Source organism: Ailuropoda melanoleuca, chromosome 9 (assembly GCF_002007445.2).
Source record: "Ailuropoda melanoleuca isolate Jingjing chromosome 9, ASM200744v2, whole genome shotgun sequence".
Lineage (NCBI taxonomy): Eukaryota > Metazoa > Chordata > Mammalia > Carnivora > Ursidae > Ailuropoda > Ailuropoda melanoleuca.
Window position 1 is genome coordinate 61,882,920 of NC_048226.1, and position 22,119 is coordinate 61,905,038.

Below are 22,119 nucleotides of genomic sequence, written 5' to 3' on the forward strand. Positions count from 1 at the left end.
GAATGAATTTACAACAAAGGAGCTCTCCTTTTATTTCCATGAAATGTGATGTGCAGTGTCACTCAGCAGCCAGTGACATGTGGGCTAGCAATAATAAGGTCTTGCCTTTTGAAATAATCTGTGAACAATCCATATTTAACTGTTCTTCCTATTCAAATTAATTCAGATATTGAAATTATATTGCAGGGCATCTACATTCTTAAAGCACCAGGCAACCCAAGGTGGCAACCTGGTAGAAATGACCACTACCTTTCCTTTGAAGAAAAAAAAAAAAAAAGCTATTTAGCAGGTACTTAACATGGTACAAACCAAACCCAACCTGTAACAAGGATGTCAGCCTCCTGAGACTTGTATAATGATAGCTGGTTCTCTCAACAATGCTAACACCATCCTAATTTCCACCAAATCCAAGTACATAAGTTAGCCCTGTGGTTCTTTCCCTGAGGTAATAATACTTGCTTGATTTGGAAATACCAAATACCTCCTTACACACTAAACAAATAAAGTTGAATTTCTTCTATTTCTACATCTCAAGAAAACTGTAATTTTTTTCTAAATCAGAGGATCTGATGATGACTGGCTTAAATTTCTTTAGCTCAAGTACATTTATTAGCAATACACCTTTACAACATACAAGGACCATACTCAAACCCTTGAAGTGTTGTGATAAGGACTAAGTCTGAGTTATTATACTAGTCTGATGTGGATTTTTACTTTATAGATTCTGCAGTATAATTGAGAAGAAACTGACTTGGTTAATTAAAGAGGTCAAATTGTTGGGCAAGAGTTTATTGAATGAATGAGTGAATGAATGAATGACAGTAATGTATGCATGTAATAAATGATAAAATAATAGAAATTCAAATGAATACTGTTCTACCTAATTCTCTCTTTCTGTGCTGTGGAAGCAGTAGTTGTAACATTTATCAGTTTGGGGTGGGGGGTGTATAAACATTATTCCAGACATTTTCTAATATATATGGTAAGCAGAATAATGGTCCCCCAAAGATGTCCATGTCCTCATCCCTGGAACCTACAAATATGTTTCCTTACATGGTAATAGGGATTTTGCAAATGTGATTAAGTTAAAGATTTTGAGATGAGATTATCCCCGATTACCCAACTAATCCCAAATGTCCTTATAAGTGAAAGAGGGAGGCCGGAGAGCCAGAGTCAGAGAGAAATTTAAAGATGCTATACCGCCAGCTTTGAGGATGGAAGAAGGGGCCACAAGTCAAGGAATATAGGCAGCCCAAAGAAACCAGAATAGGCAAAGAAATTAATTCTTCCCTAGAGCCTTTACAAGAAACACAGCCCTGTCGACACCTTGATTTTAGCTCAGTGAGATCCACTTCAGATTTCTGACCTCTAGAACTGTAAATAATGTACATGTATTAAGTTACTAAGCTTGTAGTAATTTATTATGGCAGCAATAGGAAACTAATACAATGCACATATAATCATCTAAATTATCCATCCCAGGGATAATGCAATTGAACATTACTTATCCTAGGTTAAATACAATAAGAATCAGAGAATAGGGAGACAATAATGTTCAGAGTGCCTAACTCTGTGGCACATAATAAATACTTTACTGGCATTCATCCACTTGATTCTAAATATCATTCCCATTATATAACCCACATTGGGTTCAATGACTAGCCCAGGATTATACTGGTAATAGATGGCAAACTCTAGATGTGGCATCTTAACCTATCATATATTAACCTCTAATACAGGACATCTGATCCATTTTGCTAACATTTTTTTTTAAATCAGGAATGATCAATCAACCACAACCTATTTGTATGGCATACAGATTACTGCTCTTATTAAGGTTCCCCACATTCTATCACAATCATCTCTCTGAAACTCTCTCACTGCTGACAGTCACTCTTGTTCTTAATCACTGTGCCAGAAATGATATATCTACAACCATGCAGAAAAATAGGGGACACAATCAGGGTTCTATCTTGCCCATGTCCTATGGAATGTTTGTTACAAGCTATCACATCAACATTGACTTAGCAAAGTCCTAATTCAAGCCAAGTAGAGAGCTGGATGCCCAGTTATTGAAGCAAAAGTTAATGTGGACACAATTAGGTCGCAGATACAAATCTGAGTAAGAATATAATGAACATTAAAAAGAAGCAAAAAACAATAGGTTAGAGGAATTTGAATGAGTTTTCAATTAATTCTTCACTTGTTTTTAAGATCCCTTATGGTAAGAATTATATCTAGATTCAATTTTAAATCGCCAGAATCTAATGCAGTTCACTGAACTTAGTAGAAGTTGATTAAATGTTCATTGACTGCCTGTAAGCCAGAAAAATATCTCATGGACGTTGTTTCATTGCTCAAGAGCCTCTTTTGAAGGCTCTGAGATTTCTTACATTGGTCTTTAAAATACAGCTCTATGACTCTCTCAACTTGACATTTTGAGTGTTGGCAAACCTACTTTGGCAAATTTTCTTTCTTACCAACAAGAGAATGTTAGCATGTCTGCATAGCTTAGTGTTGTTTCAGAATCTTCTAAGGACATAGCAGCTTGTTCACTTTGTTTTTAAAAGAGCAATAAACAAGCTAGGGAGAAATACAATCCATGAGAGATGTAGCCACTGTCCTAACATTCAGAAAAACAAAGAAACCCCAGGATATTGAACCAGAAATGACCACAAGAATGGTCCTCTAAAATATAAGCTTTCTTACAAATACTTACAAATCAACAAAAATTACTTACAGGAAATTAACAGAGATATCTAACATAAAACTTATTTTTGGCTAAGCAGCTATAACATTGAAACCCTCGAAATCTTTAGAAAGTACAAAAGAATGAGTAGGCAACTGTACTAAATCCTGCACTTAGCTGAATTTTGTGTCCACCAGGGCAAATTTTCTAAAAGTCAGTGTCTTAACTATTCCTGATTTGAGATCAACAAAAACAATCTGCATGACCAGCTAGAAAGGAAAAAGCTCCATAAGTGAAACAGAGCCTAGGTTAAATCCCTGCAAAATCTTCCTCCTGTTCACACTTCGCTTGAAGGAATCCCTCCTAACTGGCTGAGTGTAGGTTAAAAGGAGCAAACCAGTGGGCACTAAAGACTCTGAAAATGGAGCGTTTGATGTCTAAAAGGGGATCCATCAATTGCATAAAGGGATGGCAAACCAAATTCAAAAGATGGAATGGCTGAGAGCAGGCTAAGTATGGTGAAAGCCCACTGAATTCTTTCTGCTCCATGATACTCTCCTCTGGGATTTTCTTGCCCAATTTAAGTCTTATTGTTTTTCTTCTTTTGTTCTACCTTTCCACTCCACTCTCTTCTTTTCACCTTTTCTCTTTCTCACCTTTATTACCATGTACAATTTTTTTTTCTGTCTGCTTCTTTCCTCCTATTGAACTGACCATAATAAGGAGCTGAAGTATATTTTTGTTACTTTTTGTTGATGGAATAAAGTTTTAAGTTCTTTGCTTTTCATTCTGTTAATGGTCAGATTTGACATTGTGATACTGTGATTTATAAATAACATATATTTGGTCAATCAGATTAAAAATATGTATTTGGTCTTTGTCCACAATCCCTGCCTCACAGCTCCCCAAACCCTTGGAATTTCCTGAGTGTGGAGAGTGATAAAGGTGTCCTTTGTTTTGTTAATGAGGTGACTTTTGGAAATACCTAGGGGTGAGGCCTGTTGTCTATGGAACCAACCTTGCGATGGAACTTTTAGCTTCCCCACCTGTTCCAAGGAGGAGAGAACGGGCTGGAGATCAAATCAATCACCAATGGCCAATGATTTAGTCAACCTTATCTATGCAATGAAGCCTCCATTAAAACTTGAAAGGATTGGTTTCAGAGAGCTTCTGGGTTGGTAACGGAGTAGGGATTTGAAGAGCCATGTGCCTGGAGAGGGCATGGAAGCTCCACATCCTTTCGCCATACCTTACCCCATGCATCCCTTCCATCCGGCTGTTCCTGAGTTATGTCCTTTTATAATAAACCAGTAATCTAGTAAGTAAAATGTTCCCCAGAGTTCTGTGAGCTGCTCTAACAAATTAATGGAACCCAAAGAGGGGGTCATGGAAACCTCTGATTTATAGATACTGGTTATAAGTACAGGTAACAACCTGGGCTTCCAATTTGCACCTGTCTGAAGTGGGCTGGAGTAGACAGTGTCGGAATTGTTTCTTAGTGTGGGATTAACACACCCTTGAAGGTGGAATTGGGTCCAGGAACCCTTTTTACACATTTATGTACATCTTTCCTTTCTAATAGAGTTAGGTCATTTTAAGTTCTTCAAAATTGACAATTTTCTATAGGATGCTCTTCAGAAACAGGGTTGCCACCCTTCAGTCAACAGACCTTCTAATGTATCTCTTTTTCTTCACTCCCTTCACTGCCATAGAGGTAATCCAAGTGGACCCATATTTCAGAGGGAGAAACAGAGCATGGCCAAGAACGCTCTTTCTCCAGAAGGAACAGTCATTCTGCTAAAATGCACAAAGAACAGTTGTGAAATTTTGCTTGGGGATCTAGATTTAATTTCTCACTGTTGCACTGATGGAAGTATAAAAGTAAGAGTTATTTTACTGGCTTGTGTTTCCTTTAAAATAACTTTCATTGTCTAATGGTAACGTGAAAACATAATTTAGACTCCATTTAGATTTTTGTTACTGACCAAAATAGGAAACTCGTTGATGCCCGAAAATATCTCCTTATGATTCAGGTAATATCATCTTGGATAAATCGGTATGAATTTCAAACTCTTGAAGCATTAAAGACAAAGGCCCCTCTATTCCAATGGGAATGTAGAAAATATGAATAAATCATAATGTTCTGATGTTAAGGTATTACTAGAGGTCAAGTGGACTTCAAGCTATGCAGCAATTTCTTATCTGAGCATTTTAATGGAATTTCATTTCTCCTAAGAAGAATAAAAAATTTTGCCTCTTGTATTATTTTCAGATGAGAGATACTCATTTGAATTAATATCAAGATGCATCCCACGCAGAATTTTAAAAAATCATCAATCTGCCATCTTATCCACATTATTTTGTACCTTCAGGCTCTTGATGTAGTTTTTATGAACAGGATTCAAATAAATTGGCTCTTTTTCCTTGGTGGTTTCTTTAATTACTTTGTTATTATCCAAGGAACTGGTTTAATTTAAATGAACACTGTGTTCCTGCTACTACTATCCAGAGAAAACACAGACTCAGAACATGCTGTTTTGTAGTTAAAGTGTATTTCTCTGCGTGGGGCTGCCAGAACTGGGTAGTTCAAGGCATTTTCCTATTTTACAGAAAGAGCAAATCCAACCCATCTTGTGAAACCAATGACTTCCCCCAAACTCTTATTCACTTCACTAGATAACAAAAAATAAATAGTAAATATATAAAGACTTGTTTTAAGTAAATCTGGTAGTATTTCATTCAAGGCAAGCAATCCAGCAAGACTATATAGTTCTTTTCCCTCCAAACATTTTTATAGATGTTTTAAAACCAATTATTGGTCAAAGTTGTCATAAGTGATCCAACACCACCACCCCCCAACCCTCATGCCCCACAACCTCCCAGATTTCTATGTTCCACAGAGTCTTATCAAACACTTATTTGAAACTGAGATGTTTGCAAAGGTACAGGATTCTTCTCCTTTTTGTAGCTTTTATCCAATGGAAGTATAGCACAAATTTCAAAGGATCTTAAATATATATGTATGTGTGTATATATATATACACACATATAAATATTAGGATGTTATAAAGTATTTTATAGACACCATGAAAATATAAAATTGTATTTCATTTCCTGATATAGTTACAGTTTTCAACCGAGCTCCATCTCTTTAACTAAAGCCGTGTGTGAGAACAGCAAGTTTAATCTTTGGAAACACTCTATTTTGGGCTATCAGCTGAACCCCTATAGAAATCATGGTGCTTCTCCTGTTGCAAGTAGACTGGAGAATAGAATGCACATCTACTAGGGAGGAGGAGTAACTGGAGCAGTTGGGGGAGTTCTTTGCCTGTAAACAAACAGCAGTCTCATATTTTGTTTCATTTTACACCTCTCACCTGCGAATTTACATTTCTGTCATAGAATAGAGTCTTTTTTTAAATGTCAAAACACGTATGCTAAAACATTATCCTTTGTCAGAGGTGACAGGAAGCCCTGTGGCACTAGGAGAGCTGGCCCCTGCCTTTAAAATGGTGGCAGAGACTATATATGGCTATTGGACAGGAGAAACATTGTCACTATTTGTATGTTTAAATGTCAAGCTAGAATTGTAGTTAAGAGCTGCCTTTTGAAATCAAATATACCTAGATTTAAATTTACATTTCCCCTATTGCTGTGTGATATTAGTTCCTTTAAGCCTCAGTTTTCTCATTGCTAAAAGGGGGATATAAGGGTACCTGGGTGGTTCAGTTGGTTAAGTGTCTGACTTTGGCTCAGGTCATGATCTTAGGGTTCTGGGATGGAGCCCTACATCAGGCTCCCACTTCAGTGGGGTGTCTGCTTCTCCCTCTGCCTCTACTGCTCCCCCTGCTTGTGCTCTGTCTCTTTCTCAAATAAATAAAATCTTTAAAAATAAGTAAATACGTACATACATACATACATACATAAAATGGCGATATAAACAATATGGCAGTATAAACAGGTTTTGTGGGAATTCAATATGAAAAAGCACTTGAAAAGCTTAGCATGGCTCCTGGTCCATAAATGCTCAATATCATCATCATTACTAAAGCAGGCTCAAAAATTTTCATGATCCCCTGAAGCAGACTGTCTGCTATTGCCCCAGGCATTCATTCCCCCAGACAGTGTTGCTCACATGTAGCTCTTGGACTACCTGCATTAGGCTCTCTTAGGGTGTGTGTAAAAAGAACGGATTCCTGGATTGCAACCCCACACACCAGAACCGCTGGATGTCAGGCTAGGGGTCTCTACTTTTAATAAGCTTACTAAATTTGAAACTACTGCCTTAAATGAGGGCACTTCTCATTCCATCCTCCAAAACCCTGACACCAACCACACTTAACTCAGACAGCTACAGTCATTTTGGATACCTGCTGAGTCCCCTTTTACACAGTTACTTACTCAGGTACAGAGTTAATGAGGAAGTGATGTTAATGGAACAAACTCTACTAAAGTACCATGCCCGGAACCCCCTGTGTGTTTGTCTCCCACTGGTCTTTAGCTAGGTCATTTTATGTACCCGCATCTCATTCTTTCTTTCTGCTGGTAAATCCTGCAAATCCTTCAAATCTAGCTCAGAGCCACTTCTTCAGGGAAAACTGCCCGAAAACTGCCTGACCGCATTCTTTTCTCCATTTTTGTCTTCCTACACCAAATAGCATCTGTAAAACTCTTCTAGCTATTAATCACGTGGTGCCTTGTTCGTACTGCTTTATTTTAAAGCTTACATTGCTACTTGCTCACTCACATCTCATGCATATCTTTGTCTTTCTACCTCTCTCAAGGGGGTATAAATCTCTAAAAGGCAAATGATCTGTGTTAGACTTCTTGGACTTCTCATTTGTACTTGAGTATTAGACACGGGGCTCTGGAGTTCGTTTTCTGGAAATATCTGTTGACTAGGGAAGTGAGGATCATCATGTACACACTTCAGGTTTTCTTTGCAATGTATGAGAATTGGAAGTCTTGATATTTCCCCTGATTAATCTTAGCAACACTAACTAAGACAACCAGATATTTTATGCCTCCTGATATAAGGAACTAGGGAATCTACATCATCTACAAGATATTCTTGCTTAAAAAAATTGAACCTGAGTCTAAAATGTCTCTAGATCTAACTACCAGTTTACAGAAAATATGAGGGATGGAGTAATAAAGTCAACACCACCTTCCAAAGTCATCAGTCAAATTCAGAGAGTAGGAAGTGCTGCTGGACAAATGACAAATCAATGGCTTAGAAAAAGAGGGGGGAGGGGCACCGTTAACAAATGTAAGGGTCTTGGGAGACATTATTTTCATTGAATGAGGACAGGGCATTTCAGTGAGATGAGTAATTGCTTTTAAAATTTTAGGTGTTAAAATGGCATGGTGACTACATTTTTATATGATTTTATCAGTTCGATATGCATACTGAAATATTTACAGGCTAGTGAACTAGTGTGTTTTAGAGTATTCCAAGAAAAAATGTGGGGGGTAGATGAAACCTGACTGTGCAAGTGTTGATAATTGTCGAAGCTAGATGGTGGGTCCATGAGGGTTCTTTATACTAGTCTCTCTATTACTGTATATATTGGATAATAAAAACTTAAAAGATACTTAGGCAGAAAAAAATTTCACACTTACTTTTCAGATGGAAAGAGAATAGAAAGGCTTATTTAAAATATAAAATGTCTTGCTTTCAAAGCAGAGAGAATTTTTTTAAGGGTACCAATTGGAACATTTTAAATTTATTATTTACGTATCTATTTATATGCCGACTTGTTCCACAAAGGATTTGAGAAAGAAGTTTTGGGAACAGATATAATTACTCCAAAAAAATGGTTTATGCATTCGTTCATTTAGGTGATTGGGAGGGGGCTTCAGCAGCAGGGTCTCTGGTTGCATGTACAAAGAAAAGAAGGTAATCTAAGGGACCCCCTCACCTGCATGATTCTCCCACGTCAATCAGGCAACAGCCTGATTGAACAGATGGGCCTTAAGCCATGCCCCGAAGGTCAGCTGACTGGGTCAAAGCAGAGGACAAAACAGAGTCATACACCCTCCCTGAAAGATCTTTTCTTTCTGGCAGAAGCAAGTGAAGTACAAGCATTAAAGCCCTGGTTGACTGATTAAAAATTTATTCCATTGCTACTTCCAAAGAGGATTTGGGGTGGTGTCACAGAAATAAATTCTAAGGGCCTCCTGCCCCAAATCTGGGGGTGGGAGTTGGGGGTGGGTAAGAAACATGACTACAGGAATCCCTAAACTACGTAGGCACAACAGGAACATGCCAGGAAATGCTTCAAATATTGAGAGTTAAGACAAGGTTGAGATGTTTCCTAAAGCACCAGAGTCTAAACTTCATTAATTTCCCACAAATCCGGGGAGACACCTCTGAATGGCTACTATATTAGAATGAATCATTTGAAATTGCCACTGTTTCACTGCATTGACTGAAGAGAATGGCAATTTCATGTGGTTCAACTTTTAATAAGTCAATTGAATGAATAATTCAGATGAATGGTGGGATGGCAGTTAGAAAACGGTACCAAGAAATGGAAATAAGAAAAGACACAAAGAAGAACTAATAGGAAATAATGATTTACAATGAGATATAAAGAGGACCAAATCAAAGGGTTTTTTTTTTGTTTTGAGCCTGGGTAGCTAGGAATATTACAAACTGATTATTAGAAATCAGAGAAGAAGGGGAGCCTGGGTGGCTCAGTCAGTTAAGCATCTGCCTTAGGCTCAGGTCATGATGCCAGAGTCCTGCGGTAGAACCCCACATCCTCCCTGTTCAGCGGGGAGTCTGCTTCTCCCTCTCCCTCTGCCCCTAGGCACCCCCATACCCCCATCCCCCCCTCGCTCATGCTCTCTCTCCCTCTCTCTCTCAAATAAATATATAAATAAAATCTTAAAAAAAAAAAGAAGAAAGAAAAGAAATCAGAGAAGCCAGGACTGGGATGAGGAGGATGATAAGTTAATGATAGGTATGTTGATTTTAAGGTAATAGTAAAATATTCAGGTAGAAATGTCCATTAAGCAGTTAGAGAGATAGAAGGTAATAATTTGAAAACAATATTAGAGACAGAAATAAACCCAACAGATAAAGGTGTAGATAGTTAAATATGAGTGTGTGGATATGTTCACCAAGGGAAAGAAACAGAGAAGAACAGAGGCCAAGGACTGAAACCGGATGGGCGAAAAGAGGAACTCAGAGAATGAGATCAAGAAAGAGTACTCAAAGATGCAAGAGAAGTCATGTGTCATGTCAGCCATTGAAACAACAGTTCATAACACAATTTCTGCAAAGAATCCAGGTGATTTAAATAATGTGGTTTAAGGTCAAGGGTGCCCCCATTGACTCTTACCCTCTACCTTCACAATTTATGTTTATTTGCTCATATGAGGAAATTGTACACCCAGAGTATTTCAGCCATGGCACTGGGGTTTTCTAGAACCATATTTAAAAAGTATTCTCTCTCTCTCTCCCTCATCTCTTTCTCTCAATCTCTCTCTCTAATTTTTACATTCTGTTTGGACATTAAATGTTAAGGTGTTGTTATTGTTTTTTTTCCTTTTCTTTTCTTATTAGTGTTTTAAATTCTACGGTAAGTAACATGGTGGCAAACTGAATTGCCAGAAGGTAATTGCAGCTGCTGCCGGCCTCTACTCTCACATGACTGGCTTGCAGCCTGTCTCAGCTGTATCCGAGCGGAGCCAGCGCAGCCTCTGTGACAGCCCAAGCAGACCCTTTGGTCATGTGTGTTTGCATAGTGAGGTCTCCGCAAAACTCCCGTGATCACCCTCCCTTTCAAGGAATGTTTCTGTAATTTAGAACAGGGCTGCTGGATAAGTGCACTTTTTCCAGCCCTAGGAACTACTTGAAGTCCTGGAAAAGATGCGCATTTTGAAGATTCCCTAGGGTTTCATCATGATTTGGAGGAATGCCATTGTTTAGGTTGCTACTAATAATCTGAAGTTTTCCCTAGTTAGATGCTCACTGCCAGGACACACGAGGAGGAAAGAGAACCAAGGGGGAAGACTGCTTTCATTCAACTTGACCTCTAATCACAAAAAGACCCAGCGCTTCTTTTTGAACAACTCAAGCTGGCTTTTCATTCCATCTGACCTCCCAGCAAGAAAGGCTTCTAGTTGAACACCTGGACCTAGCCCCAGCAGTTCTGGGCCTGGTCCCAGCCCTGGCACATCTCTCAGCTGCACACGTCCTGACTTCTGCTCTCCTTTATTTCAATATAACCATCCAAACTAGAGAGAGTGGGTGGGATAAAAGGGAACTAATAGGCCCTATATGGTCTATGGTCTTCAGGATGCCTGGAGATTGTGTTTGCCTAATTAGTTCTGCCTCACTCTCCGTGTGGATAACCCAGGGAGCATCATGATTGGTTTGACAAACTTAATGGATGATCTGCCGTGAAAGCTTGATTGCCGAGGAGCCAGCCGCAGCTCCAGCTGGAGGCTGAGTCCCAGCTACGGTCTTTCTGCACGTCATCTCACACTTCTTGTGCCTGCACGGTAATCCCTCTTGAAGAAGCTTGAGCTTCTTTGCCCCACAAAATATAAGCAGTCCTCATCTTTCTTCTTTATGCTAAGCCCCCATGGCCTGCAGCTGGCTAAATTTGGAACAAGCACTATATCTGAGAGTGTTCCATGACCCTAAAAGAAAGAAAGCTTCAGACCCCCATTGCCAGACAAACAACAGAGTTAAACATCACTTAACTTCAGTCCATGCCTCTGAAATTTGTTCATCGTATCAGTGTTTGACACAATGAGAGATAGTGCCTCCCAGATCAACAGCACCCAGGATTCTGTGAATACGGGTGGCTTAGAAAGTTCATTTCTGTGGAACTTGGACCTTGTTGGATTCTTGCTGTCCTGGGTCCTCTGAACTAGCTTGCAGTTGTGAGTTTGACTGATGAGCATGTCACACAAATGCCACCCAGGTGCTGGGGCAACTCTGATAGTAGCAAGGCCCTTTCTATAGGATTAACCGGGGGCGGGGGGGATGGAGCAATTTATGTCTATAAGCAGCACTATTTTACACATTTTCTGCTTATTCAGTCAGCCAACACTTATTGAATACCAGTCCTGTGCCAGGTACTAGTCTAATTTCTGGAATACAATAGGAAACTAGATAGAGCACTTTTCCTAAAGGAGCTTTTATGGTCTAATGGAGAAATCAGGCCTGTGTTTTACATTTTCTACCATCCCCTATCCATTATTCCAGACATACCATTTATGGGAAGTGGAAGTAGGATAAGGAGTGGCTCTGGTTTCTCAACACACAAAGGAAAAAAGATTCTCTGCTTAGTTTTACTCTAGCAGGCTGTCTGGAACATTACTGCCTGGGATAAATCATCTTGCAATGATTGTGGCCAGTCTATGACTTGCATTTCCACCCTATGTCTATAGCTTTGATGTGACTGAATAGTAAGTCCATGCCCCATATACCAATTGTAAAAAGAGACTCTCACCGTAGCATCAGTTATAAGGAAAATAGACCTGAGGTACTCAATGATCTTCAGGTGTCTGAAAACTCAGTGCAAATTGACAAGGACAAAAATAGTTAATGAGCTGAAAAAAACCAGAGGTAGTATAGTTCTGTCATGGTTGGGATGTAGGCACCCAAATGATGTCAACAGGCCTCAGAATCTCCATATTCCTTGTCCTGCATTCCTTTGTTTGCTTCATTCTTGGACAAGTTCCCTAAACCACTTGCGGCAAGATGGCAAGATCTCCCACCCTACATCCTCCCAGTACCAAGTCCAGAGAAAAAGAATTCCCCTACATCTACCTTCAGCAATACCTTGAACAAAAGTTCATACTTGAACGCAAGTTCTGACTCTTCTCTTATTGGCTAAAATTGGGTCATATTCCCAAACCCGAACCAATCATTTTGGCCGGGAAATTGGATACATTCATTGGATTGGGTCACCTGCTCATTGTGGAAGCAAAGATGGTCTCAACATCACCCAAACCCACACAGAATGAACAGCTGGAATGAGACAATCTCCCAGAAGAAGATGAAGCTACCATTTTTAGAAGAAGGGGAAATGTTTTCTGGGTGACAAAACAAACAAACAAAGAACAAATCCCACAGATGTCAACTCCAAGAACTTTGATTAGATATATACCAAAGTGGGTTGTCTGTGTTCATTTTATTTCTGAAAAGCAGAAAAACATATGAGGCATCTGTGTAATTGGGCAAAACTCATCAAAAGAGGAACTAGGAATAGTTAATATTCCAAAATTCACACTAGGCTTTTAGAAACACGAAACGTAAAGACAAAAGAGAGGATGTAAATTGAGGACACAGGATGTCAGTTCAAGCACCTGAAGCAGGTCACAAAAGCAGGCTCAAAGCAGGTATCCAGTTAACTGAATGAGTGTCAGTGAGGCTGGTTCTGAGATACAGCGTAAATATCAAAATTGGAACACCACACTGACACTGACATAGACAAGAGCAGAATGAAGGGCTGAGAATCAAGGGGTGAAGCTGAATCTCCTGAACTCATATATGAAGAGTTAAGATCAGTTCTGAAGTCATCAGAAGGTCTCAAATGACATGTAGCTGATAGTTGCATTTCACAGCTTGAGTTGATGCACACCTAATGAGTTTAAAAATATAATTCAAAAAATATTTTTTCTTACATAACTCTGAATCTAGTTTTTCTTGACCCTGTGGTTCTAGTTGGGAATCAGATGTCTGGCTCTTTGTAATTGGTGGGACACAGCCTTCTAAGTGTAGGTCTGAGTGTATGAATTTTGTTATGGTGAAATTATAACTCTTTCTTTTCAATGAGAATACAATTAGAAGCAAATATCTGTACTGGAAGGTCAAGGGTGACATTTTGGCATGTCAGAGAAGTGCAGAGACCTAGTTTCAGGCAGATACTATATAAGCTCCACACTCCGTATGTGGCCTCTGAAATGTTCTTGAGGGAGTTAGCACTCAATCTGTCAGTAATTCCTGGACATTGCCCTCCTGGCTGTGGAAGCAACCATCTACCCCAGAATCCTCAGCAGCCAAGACCTTCTCCTATTAGCAATGTCTCTCACTCTTTGTAATCTCAGACAACTCAGAAGAGCATCTAGCCTTTAACTACCCATCCTACTCCCAGGCTCTAGGCCACCTCTGAGAAGTTCTAAATCCATTCCTTCCTCAAAGTTCTGGTAGCCCGAGGACTTGGTTAAGCCCCCAATATAGCACAGGGACCCAAGTGCCAAACAAGACATTACATTAAAACTTGGGAATTCCATACCATCCAAGGTAAATCTTCAGGGCTAAATTGAAAAAGAGTAATTTTGGGTTAAACTAGAGTATTTTATGGAGCTATAAAGTCATTCCAAAAATATAACCCTAATAGAAAAATGATGACAGAATTACTGATAATATAATTTTCAGGGTTTCTCTTTCTCTTTCTCAATCTTAATTCCCACCCTCAACACACACACACACTATTTCCTCAACTCCACCAAAACAGCTTCTGCCTTACACAACATCAGGGAGCGGGAACACCACTTCCACTGCCATTTTGACTGTCTTCTCTTGAACGCAACCCCTGATGAGGGACACCACCTATTCAGAGCAGGGACAGTGTCCCAATTCTCAAACCTCATAAAAATATAAAGCTGGTAGAAAATGTGAACCTGTGCAAGCAGATCAGATACTGAACTCTTCCTGCTGGTTTCTGAAGCTTTACCCACATCTCTACTCTGTATTTCTCTTTAAGTTCCATAGCCATGAATCACCTTGAAGAACTGCTTTTCCTCACACAGGTAAAATCTCAAATGAAAACAGAAGTGCATTTTGGATCCATATGCCTGTAAAAAACTTGTTTTTCATTTGTATTTTAGGGAAAAGTATTTTCTGAAGTTAGTTTGAGTAATATTTTTGGTATTACTCTCTCCACCTGGGTCACTCTCCCCAGCAACCAAGTTCCTTCCTGATTTATGTAGTCACTTGAAGAAGAACAAAGGTGAGGCTCTCAGCAGTGCCAGGACTGACAGCCACATGAAGGGTTTGTTATTCAATTCAATTCAATTGTTATTCAATAGTCAACTGTGTTTGCAGAATTGGAGAATTTGTTTTTTAATTTGATTGATTCATCAGCTTCTAGATAATGAAAATTTCAAATTCAGTTTACTAATTTAAAAGGATAAATGCCAGAGTCATGTAATCTGTCTAATGAGATCACACCTTCCTTTTTTTTTTCTTTATAAAGAAGTTATACAATTGATATTCTCTAAAACACTTTCTTTGTCTCACTTTTGATTGGAAAAACAAGAGTATGGTGTTGCCCTCAGTGAAATTAATGCATCATCTGGTCTACAATGGTTTGCTGGAATAGAATGAGCAAATGTAAGAATGGACAGGCAAATTGCCATTGTGGCCTAATCATCTCTCTCTATTTATGTACTTATTTACCTTTTATATGCCAATCAATTAAAGTAAGATCCTCCATTTTCTTGATCAGTAGACACCAAAGTAAATAGGGTTTCCAAAGTGGAACAAGGGGTCTAGATTAAGCCCATGCCTAGTCACTGAGAGATTTCCCAAGTTCAATACAGTTTCTGACAGAGAAACTGCAATTAACCCTTGTTAGAACCTAGAGCATTCAATTTTCAACTGAGGTATAAACCCTCAATGAACAAAGCTTTTGATTTCTAATAAGTAATGACTACAGGCATATCAGCTGCTAATGTTCCTTAGTCATACCCGGTATGCTACGAAAAGCAGACACAGTTCTCATATAACCATACTCTGTCTTCCAAACTCACTAAATAGTGAGCTTGGCAAACGACAATCATGTAGGAACCTAATAGAAATCTAGAGTAAGAGGATAGAAATGATAGGATCACTTTTATTGGAGTTGATCTTGGCAGAGATATTTTCTCATATAGACCTAAAGAAAATGCCTCACTTTGAGGACCCCAATCGTGGTCAGGAACATGTAGATTAAGATTTGAGGTTGCTTTGCCTCTATTTCCGGATCATTTGGTCCGGCAGCTTGCCTTTGGGTAGACCTAGCTTATCAGAAAAGGAACTTCACATCTGCTTGCTTAACCGTTCCAGCATTAAGGAAATAATGACGTTTTTCTATAGATCTAAGTGGAATCTGTTTAGGCTATTTGGGGGCAAAGTTGGAGAGTGTAAGTGTGTGAGGGTAAGTGGGGAGGAAGTGGGAAGTAGGTAGTGCAAATGAAATTTAAAAGATGAAACCTCAGGGGGTTTACATTTCAGACCCATGCTATCCCAGATTAGTGATATGCACCTCTAGTGGGACTCAAGAGAGACACATTAGCCTAAAATAAGATGCGGGCCACTCAGGAAGGGTGGAAAGGCCACCATTTAATCACCAAGACTCCATAAATGAAACCGTGCAACCTCCTGTGATGTTCCTACTACACTCTAGTGTTATTTCCTGGCAGGAAAGGGCTGATAAAGGACACGCTTTGAAAATCATACCATTGTTGTAGAGAGAAAACTGTGGACAAGCAGTGTTTGAGCTGCGGGGAGGAGGGGGCAGAAGAAAGAACATCTGGGGGCCATCCACAATGCTGCAGCAGATTTATTCCTCACCGAGCCTGCTGTTGTATCATTTTACCCTTCCAGAAAATGGAGATGAAGTGCTCACTTATTATACCTTACCAAGGGAAGCTTCATACATTAATGTAAAATATTTTGAAAATGTCACATAAAATCTATTATAGAAATACAAGATGTTACCAGTGATTTTTCTCTGGCAGGATGTATCAGAGGGGACTAGTCTCCAAGAGGAATGGAATTGTAGTTTCTAGCCCCCCTTGCTGGACAGTCAATGTAAAAACATCAGTTCCTCAGCTTCCAGCTGCACAACAGATGTTCCTGGGAGAGAAGGTTGAGGCAGAGCAACTGGTCTGGCTCAGTGTTAGAATTCTCGTTCACAGCCTCATTTCAAGAGCTCTCACTGGGTCCCCATTTTGGCTGGGGGTACTTAGATGGGGAGATTGCCCTGCCTCCCTCCCAAGTGGAGAAAAGAGAAATAATTAGTTCCTTGAAAAACAATAATATATTTCAACTTTTTTTTTTTAAGTGTGCCATGGCATTTTTCCCCCATGGCATTTTTATAACTTGTCTGTGAAATTTTATAACCACATTCAGAAAAACAGCCTCTACTGGGGTGGCACCTTTAACACAGCAGAGGGAAAGGGATAGAAGGTAATCACATCTAACCAAAAACAACAGGGAGCATCCAGTCAACAGAATGCAATTACTGGGATGGAAATGTGTGGCTAGGACATCAGGCTTTAATAACCCACGTGATCTTAGGAGATGTACCATCCGATCTTTGATAATGACACAGACACACTCAGAAAGAGACACCAATATGGGATGCTTTTAACAGGGGCTGTCCTCTCTTCTCTGCCTCCTTCTTACATGTCTAAAAGAGGTTAGTGAACCGAACCTTTGAAGGACATTTGGAAGGCAGCAGACGCAGCTTGAATGTTGGGTTGTTGTTTTTTAATGGACTTGTCAGCAGCCATTCTCATTTGCAATAGAATTCCTTTTCTCCCTTACCCTTTCTCAGGTTTGTGTTTTCCCAGTGCTGTGCCAATGCTGAATAATTTACAAGGGTAGAAAAAGAAGACTGTCACTATCACAGTCCCAGGGCTCTCCACTCACTCATCTGTCACATGGTCAAATGTCACTGGTGCCATTATTTGTGAGGGGTGAGATTAACGCCACGGAGCTACTTGCCTCCTTTCTTTATCTATTGTTAATGGTACTGAACGCCAATGTATNCCAGGGCTCTCCACTCACTCATCTGTCACATGGTCAAATGTCACTGGTGCCATTATTTGTGAGGGGTGAGATAAACGCCACGGAGCTACTTGCCTCCTTTCTTTATCTATTGTTAATGGTACTGAACGCCAATATATTTTTTTTAAGAGCTGGTTGCCATTTCTGCAACAAATGTCCCACCTACAGAAATCCAAATAACTGACCTCCTCATTGCATCTCTTCCTTTCATCTGTCTTCATCTGTTTCTTCTTATCTGGCATTTCCACCCACAGCATAAAAAAACAAATCTAGTTAGAACTGTATTCAGAAGAAATGCCAGTGTTCAAAGTGATCCCAGTCGTGTTGGTTCTGCTTCTTATTAGGAAAGAGAGAGAGAGAGAGAGAGAAAAGACCATCCCAGTTGCAATAATAAGGAGTCACAGTGAATCACAGAAGGAGCCAACAAAAGATCCCCTGCACACAGATGGCACTTTGCAGAAGGGAAATCAGGGCCATGGCTCTCAGAGGAATTACCAAAGTGCAGAAATGCAAGGATCAACGTTCTTTTTTCCTTACCAAGAGGGTAAAATACCAGTATCAATTATACAAAGGAAAAGGAGGAAAAGATTGTAAAATAATAACAAACATACAATTTTAATATAGTAGAAAAAATAAATGCCATACAGGTTGATGCTGATGTTAACTCATGAAAATTTATGGCTGTGCATTAAACATAGACAGGAGAGTGCCCATCCCTGACTGAAGACCAACCTCTGCAAAGAATGATGTAAAAATTTGAAAAGCTCCTATTTTTCAGTGTCTCAAATGTGAATATACAGAAATAATGATAGCCAATATCAACAGAGGACTTAATAAATGTATTAAATGTATTATTACACTTCATCCTTATAAAGATTGGTATTACTATCCTCATCTTACAGAAAAGAACACTCAGGCACAGAAAGTTTATGTAAATGGTCTAAGTAAGTGGTGGCGGATCTGAGACTAGCCCATAGAGTAAGACAGTGAAGTTCTATTTGAAAATGTGTATCTAGTCCAGACTGGAGAATTGCAGAAGACTGAAAATTTTAATTTACTCTTACGAGCTTGGGTCAGGTTAACAACCTTACAAAGCCTATACCATTTGTTTCTGCCTCTCCTCTTTTCAGTGCCAATTGACTGAATACAATGCTTAAGAATTAACTTGCTCCTGGCCTGTTGAGTGAGCTAATTTGAAGTGACTATAATTCATTTGCTTCCTGCTCCTACTCGTGACATATGATTGGATCTGGATCGTGGCTCCGATTAATTAACCGGTAGGGTACAGGCGCGGGTTATCCTGTCCGGTGTTGTCTTCTCATTCTTCAGTGTTTCTTTGTGCTTCCTTTTGGTTTGCTTTGGGGGAAACCCTGATATCTTATCTCCTGTGATACGTTAGAAGGGTAGATAAAGACACTGAGCAGCTCTGATCTCATTAGCTGCGGTAGAAGGGCAGAGAGGAATTGAGGAGATCTCCTATCTTATTCACTGCTAGCAGATAAGTGCTCTCAAAGAGCTACAAAGGCAAAATCCCCAAGGAACCTACAATAAAGAAACTTGGGTCATCTTGTGAAGAGACTCAAGCTGAAACTCAAGAGCTGTTTTTGTGAACACACAAAGTGATCTGGAGAATCAAGCTTGACCTGGAACACACAGGTCACTTTTTTCAAATGCCAAGTAAAAACCTGGACTTCCAGGGTAAAGCTCTGGAACCTTCTATCTCTTAGTTTTAAGGGAGTAGAGGTTGACAGTGGTGCAATTATTTGGGGTGTTATTAGGCCTATGAACAAATGGATGCTATGTGTTGAAAGAGAGACTGCAGCCAACAAATTCAACACATAGACCACCTCTAGAATCAGTCATTTGCTCCAACTGCCCTCTGCTTATGCTAATGGTGACGCAAAGTCACCAAATCCAATGGGAAGTTAGCATCGTGTAGACACAACTATGGATGGATACAGGCCTGTGGAAGTTAAACAAATGCTGCAAAATGATGGTTTGTTCACATTGAACCAGTCTTTTCTAGTTTCAGATACTTAACAGCATCAAAAACAAAAAAAGTTTGGAAAAAAATGGTGGTGCAAAGTCATTGTAGGAAACCACTAGTGGTTACCCTTAAAGATATGAATAAATGTAAATGTCCCCAGGAGGAAAAGGAGCCCATTCTTGCAAAACTAACAACTGATGAAAATGAAGTTTGTTAAGTTCTGTCATGTATTCCCAACCCTTTGAACAACAAAGAGTAGCAACGTGGGACTTCTCAGACAGGCTCACTAAAGAACCATCCTTTGAAATGGGTCATCCATCAAAATACTACTGTTGTTAAAACTCAAGAATACTGTAAGGGCTCTCTGGAATTGAAATCCTGAGAGCACAGAGTGGTTATGAGGTCTTGCTTCAACTTCCAAAATTTATCTTTCTTCCAGGTTTCTGATTAAGTTTCTCTAGCATTCTTCACGGGACGAATCTTTCTGGGTCCTAGACCCATAAACATAAATTAATAGAAAACCAATTGTTTGAGGGAAAATTTTAAAGAATTTATGTTGACAGTCATTTTAAGTGATCATTATCCAGCAGAATCTTAACCCCCTTGAGCCCTTTAGAGTGTATAATAATAATCCTTTACCCCACTGAGAAAAAAAATCCATGAAAATTGTCATTTGAAAGCCAAACACACTGATTCATTCAGTCTCTTGTTCAGTTAATGATTATTGTTGCAGATATTCTATGCAAAGCACTGTGCAATGCACTACTGAGTAAAATAAGACCCATTCCTAACCTCAGGAAGTTTGTAGTTCACTAGAGAGAAAAGGACATGCAAACTGATAAATAGAATGTTACATGAAATAATGGGAATAGACCCAGTGTTTTATGGGAAACACCCATTTTTTTGTTGAGAGGGACACCCTGGACCAAGTTACTTGCCCTTATACTATGTAACCAAGGGTGTGATTTTTAAAATGAATATAACCATTTCTATATTATTTGTAGAATAAGTAGAAAGGAAATATTTTAAAGTATCTTAGCATGTTCACATTGGCAATGAATTGGTTTTTTAACAGTTAAATTTATAACTCATTGAAGTAAACTTGAAAAAAATGCGAATTTAATAAATTACTGTAATTTATTACATAAAATGAGATAATTCACACTTTTTCATTAATTCATACATATCATCCTACAAATTTGTGAGGTTGTAATACATACTTGATTTGTTAATTCAGGCATCAGTGAAACTAGGCTCAGCCTACTCAGGTGTGCAAGCATTTATAATCAAAGATGTTCTCAATCAAAATAGGCTTTAGGAGGTAATTGTACCACTGTAAAATATTTGGGGAACAACTGAATTGTACCTTTGTAGGGCCCTTATAAAATGTAGGGCCCTTTATCTGTATTCATAAACACATACACACAATATATATGTATACTCATGCTGACCCTACGAATCATAAAGCTCAGTTTTGTACACGTGCTGCATCAACGCAGGTCTCAGATCCTTCAACACAGTCTTGACTCCACGTATTTTTTCCACATTGTCAGACTCAGAACCAAATGTGTCCGTATTTGGAGTTACAGATGTATACATGAGCTTCTTTTACAAAATATTATTGGTTTTCAATTATTGTTACTAAAACAATAGGCATACCAAGAGAGCAAGTTTCAGATGTATGAGCAATAATTGTGCAGTAGATTTATGGGGAGCAAGATGGAAATTAGATATAGCACTGGTAACGTGTTCCTAGGAATTCATTAACACATGGATTTTTGAAATATTAAAGCCACAACCTACTTGAAAGTATTTATGGTAGTCAAAGATCAATATGGACATTTGTAAACATTCCAGAAGATGACTGGACAAAATAATAGGAGTAAACATTATTATTTTCTTTTACTAAAAGATTTCTTTTGTCTGATTACTAACATGCATACTGCAAGCTTCTGAAAGGAAAAGTGTTTCCAAACAGATGGAATTCATTTAAATAAGAAAGGTAAGAAGACTGCAGAAAGAGGAGCAATGGCTCCTGATATTACCATATGAAAGTACTGTCTAGATCATATGACTAACAGCCAAGTAAGTCTGCTATGATGACCCATATTATAATAATCTGCTGCTGAACATTTCACACCAGCCATGTGTAGAGTTTTTAAAACCGTTTTGATTTTTACTAAGTTCTGTTATTACTATTGTTGGTATTATTATAGTTATCACCTTACTTCATATAATGCTTCTTTTGGCAAACTTTAAATCACCATACAGATATTAATCTCCACAACAACTTCACAAAGCAGATACACCACATGCTTATGAAATGAGCTCCATGTGATCAAGGTTGCAATGCACCCTTTTTCTTTAACCAGAACTACCACTCCGTTGCAGAGCTGGACATCTCCATTTATGTATATATGTATGAATGTGTTAGGATTCTTTGTTGTAACAGAGTAGGAGCTAACCGTATTTATCTTAAAAGGGCCGTTTATAATTAAGACAGAAGTTATAGTTCAGACACAAAGGTATCCAATCAGACTGGACCAAGGGATCGCAAATCCACCCTGAATCCAGGTAGCTTCTCTCTGCAAATCTGCTTCATCATTTCTCTCTGTTGATTGCCCTTCTTAGCTTTGCAGT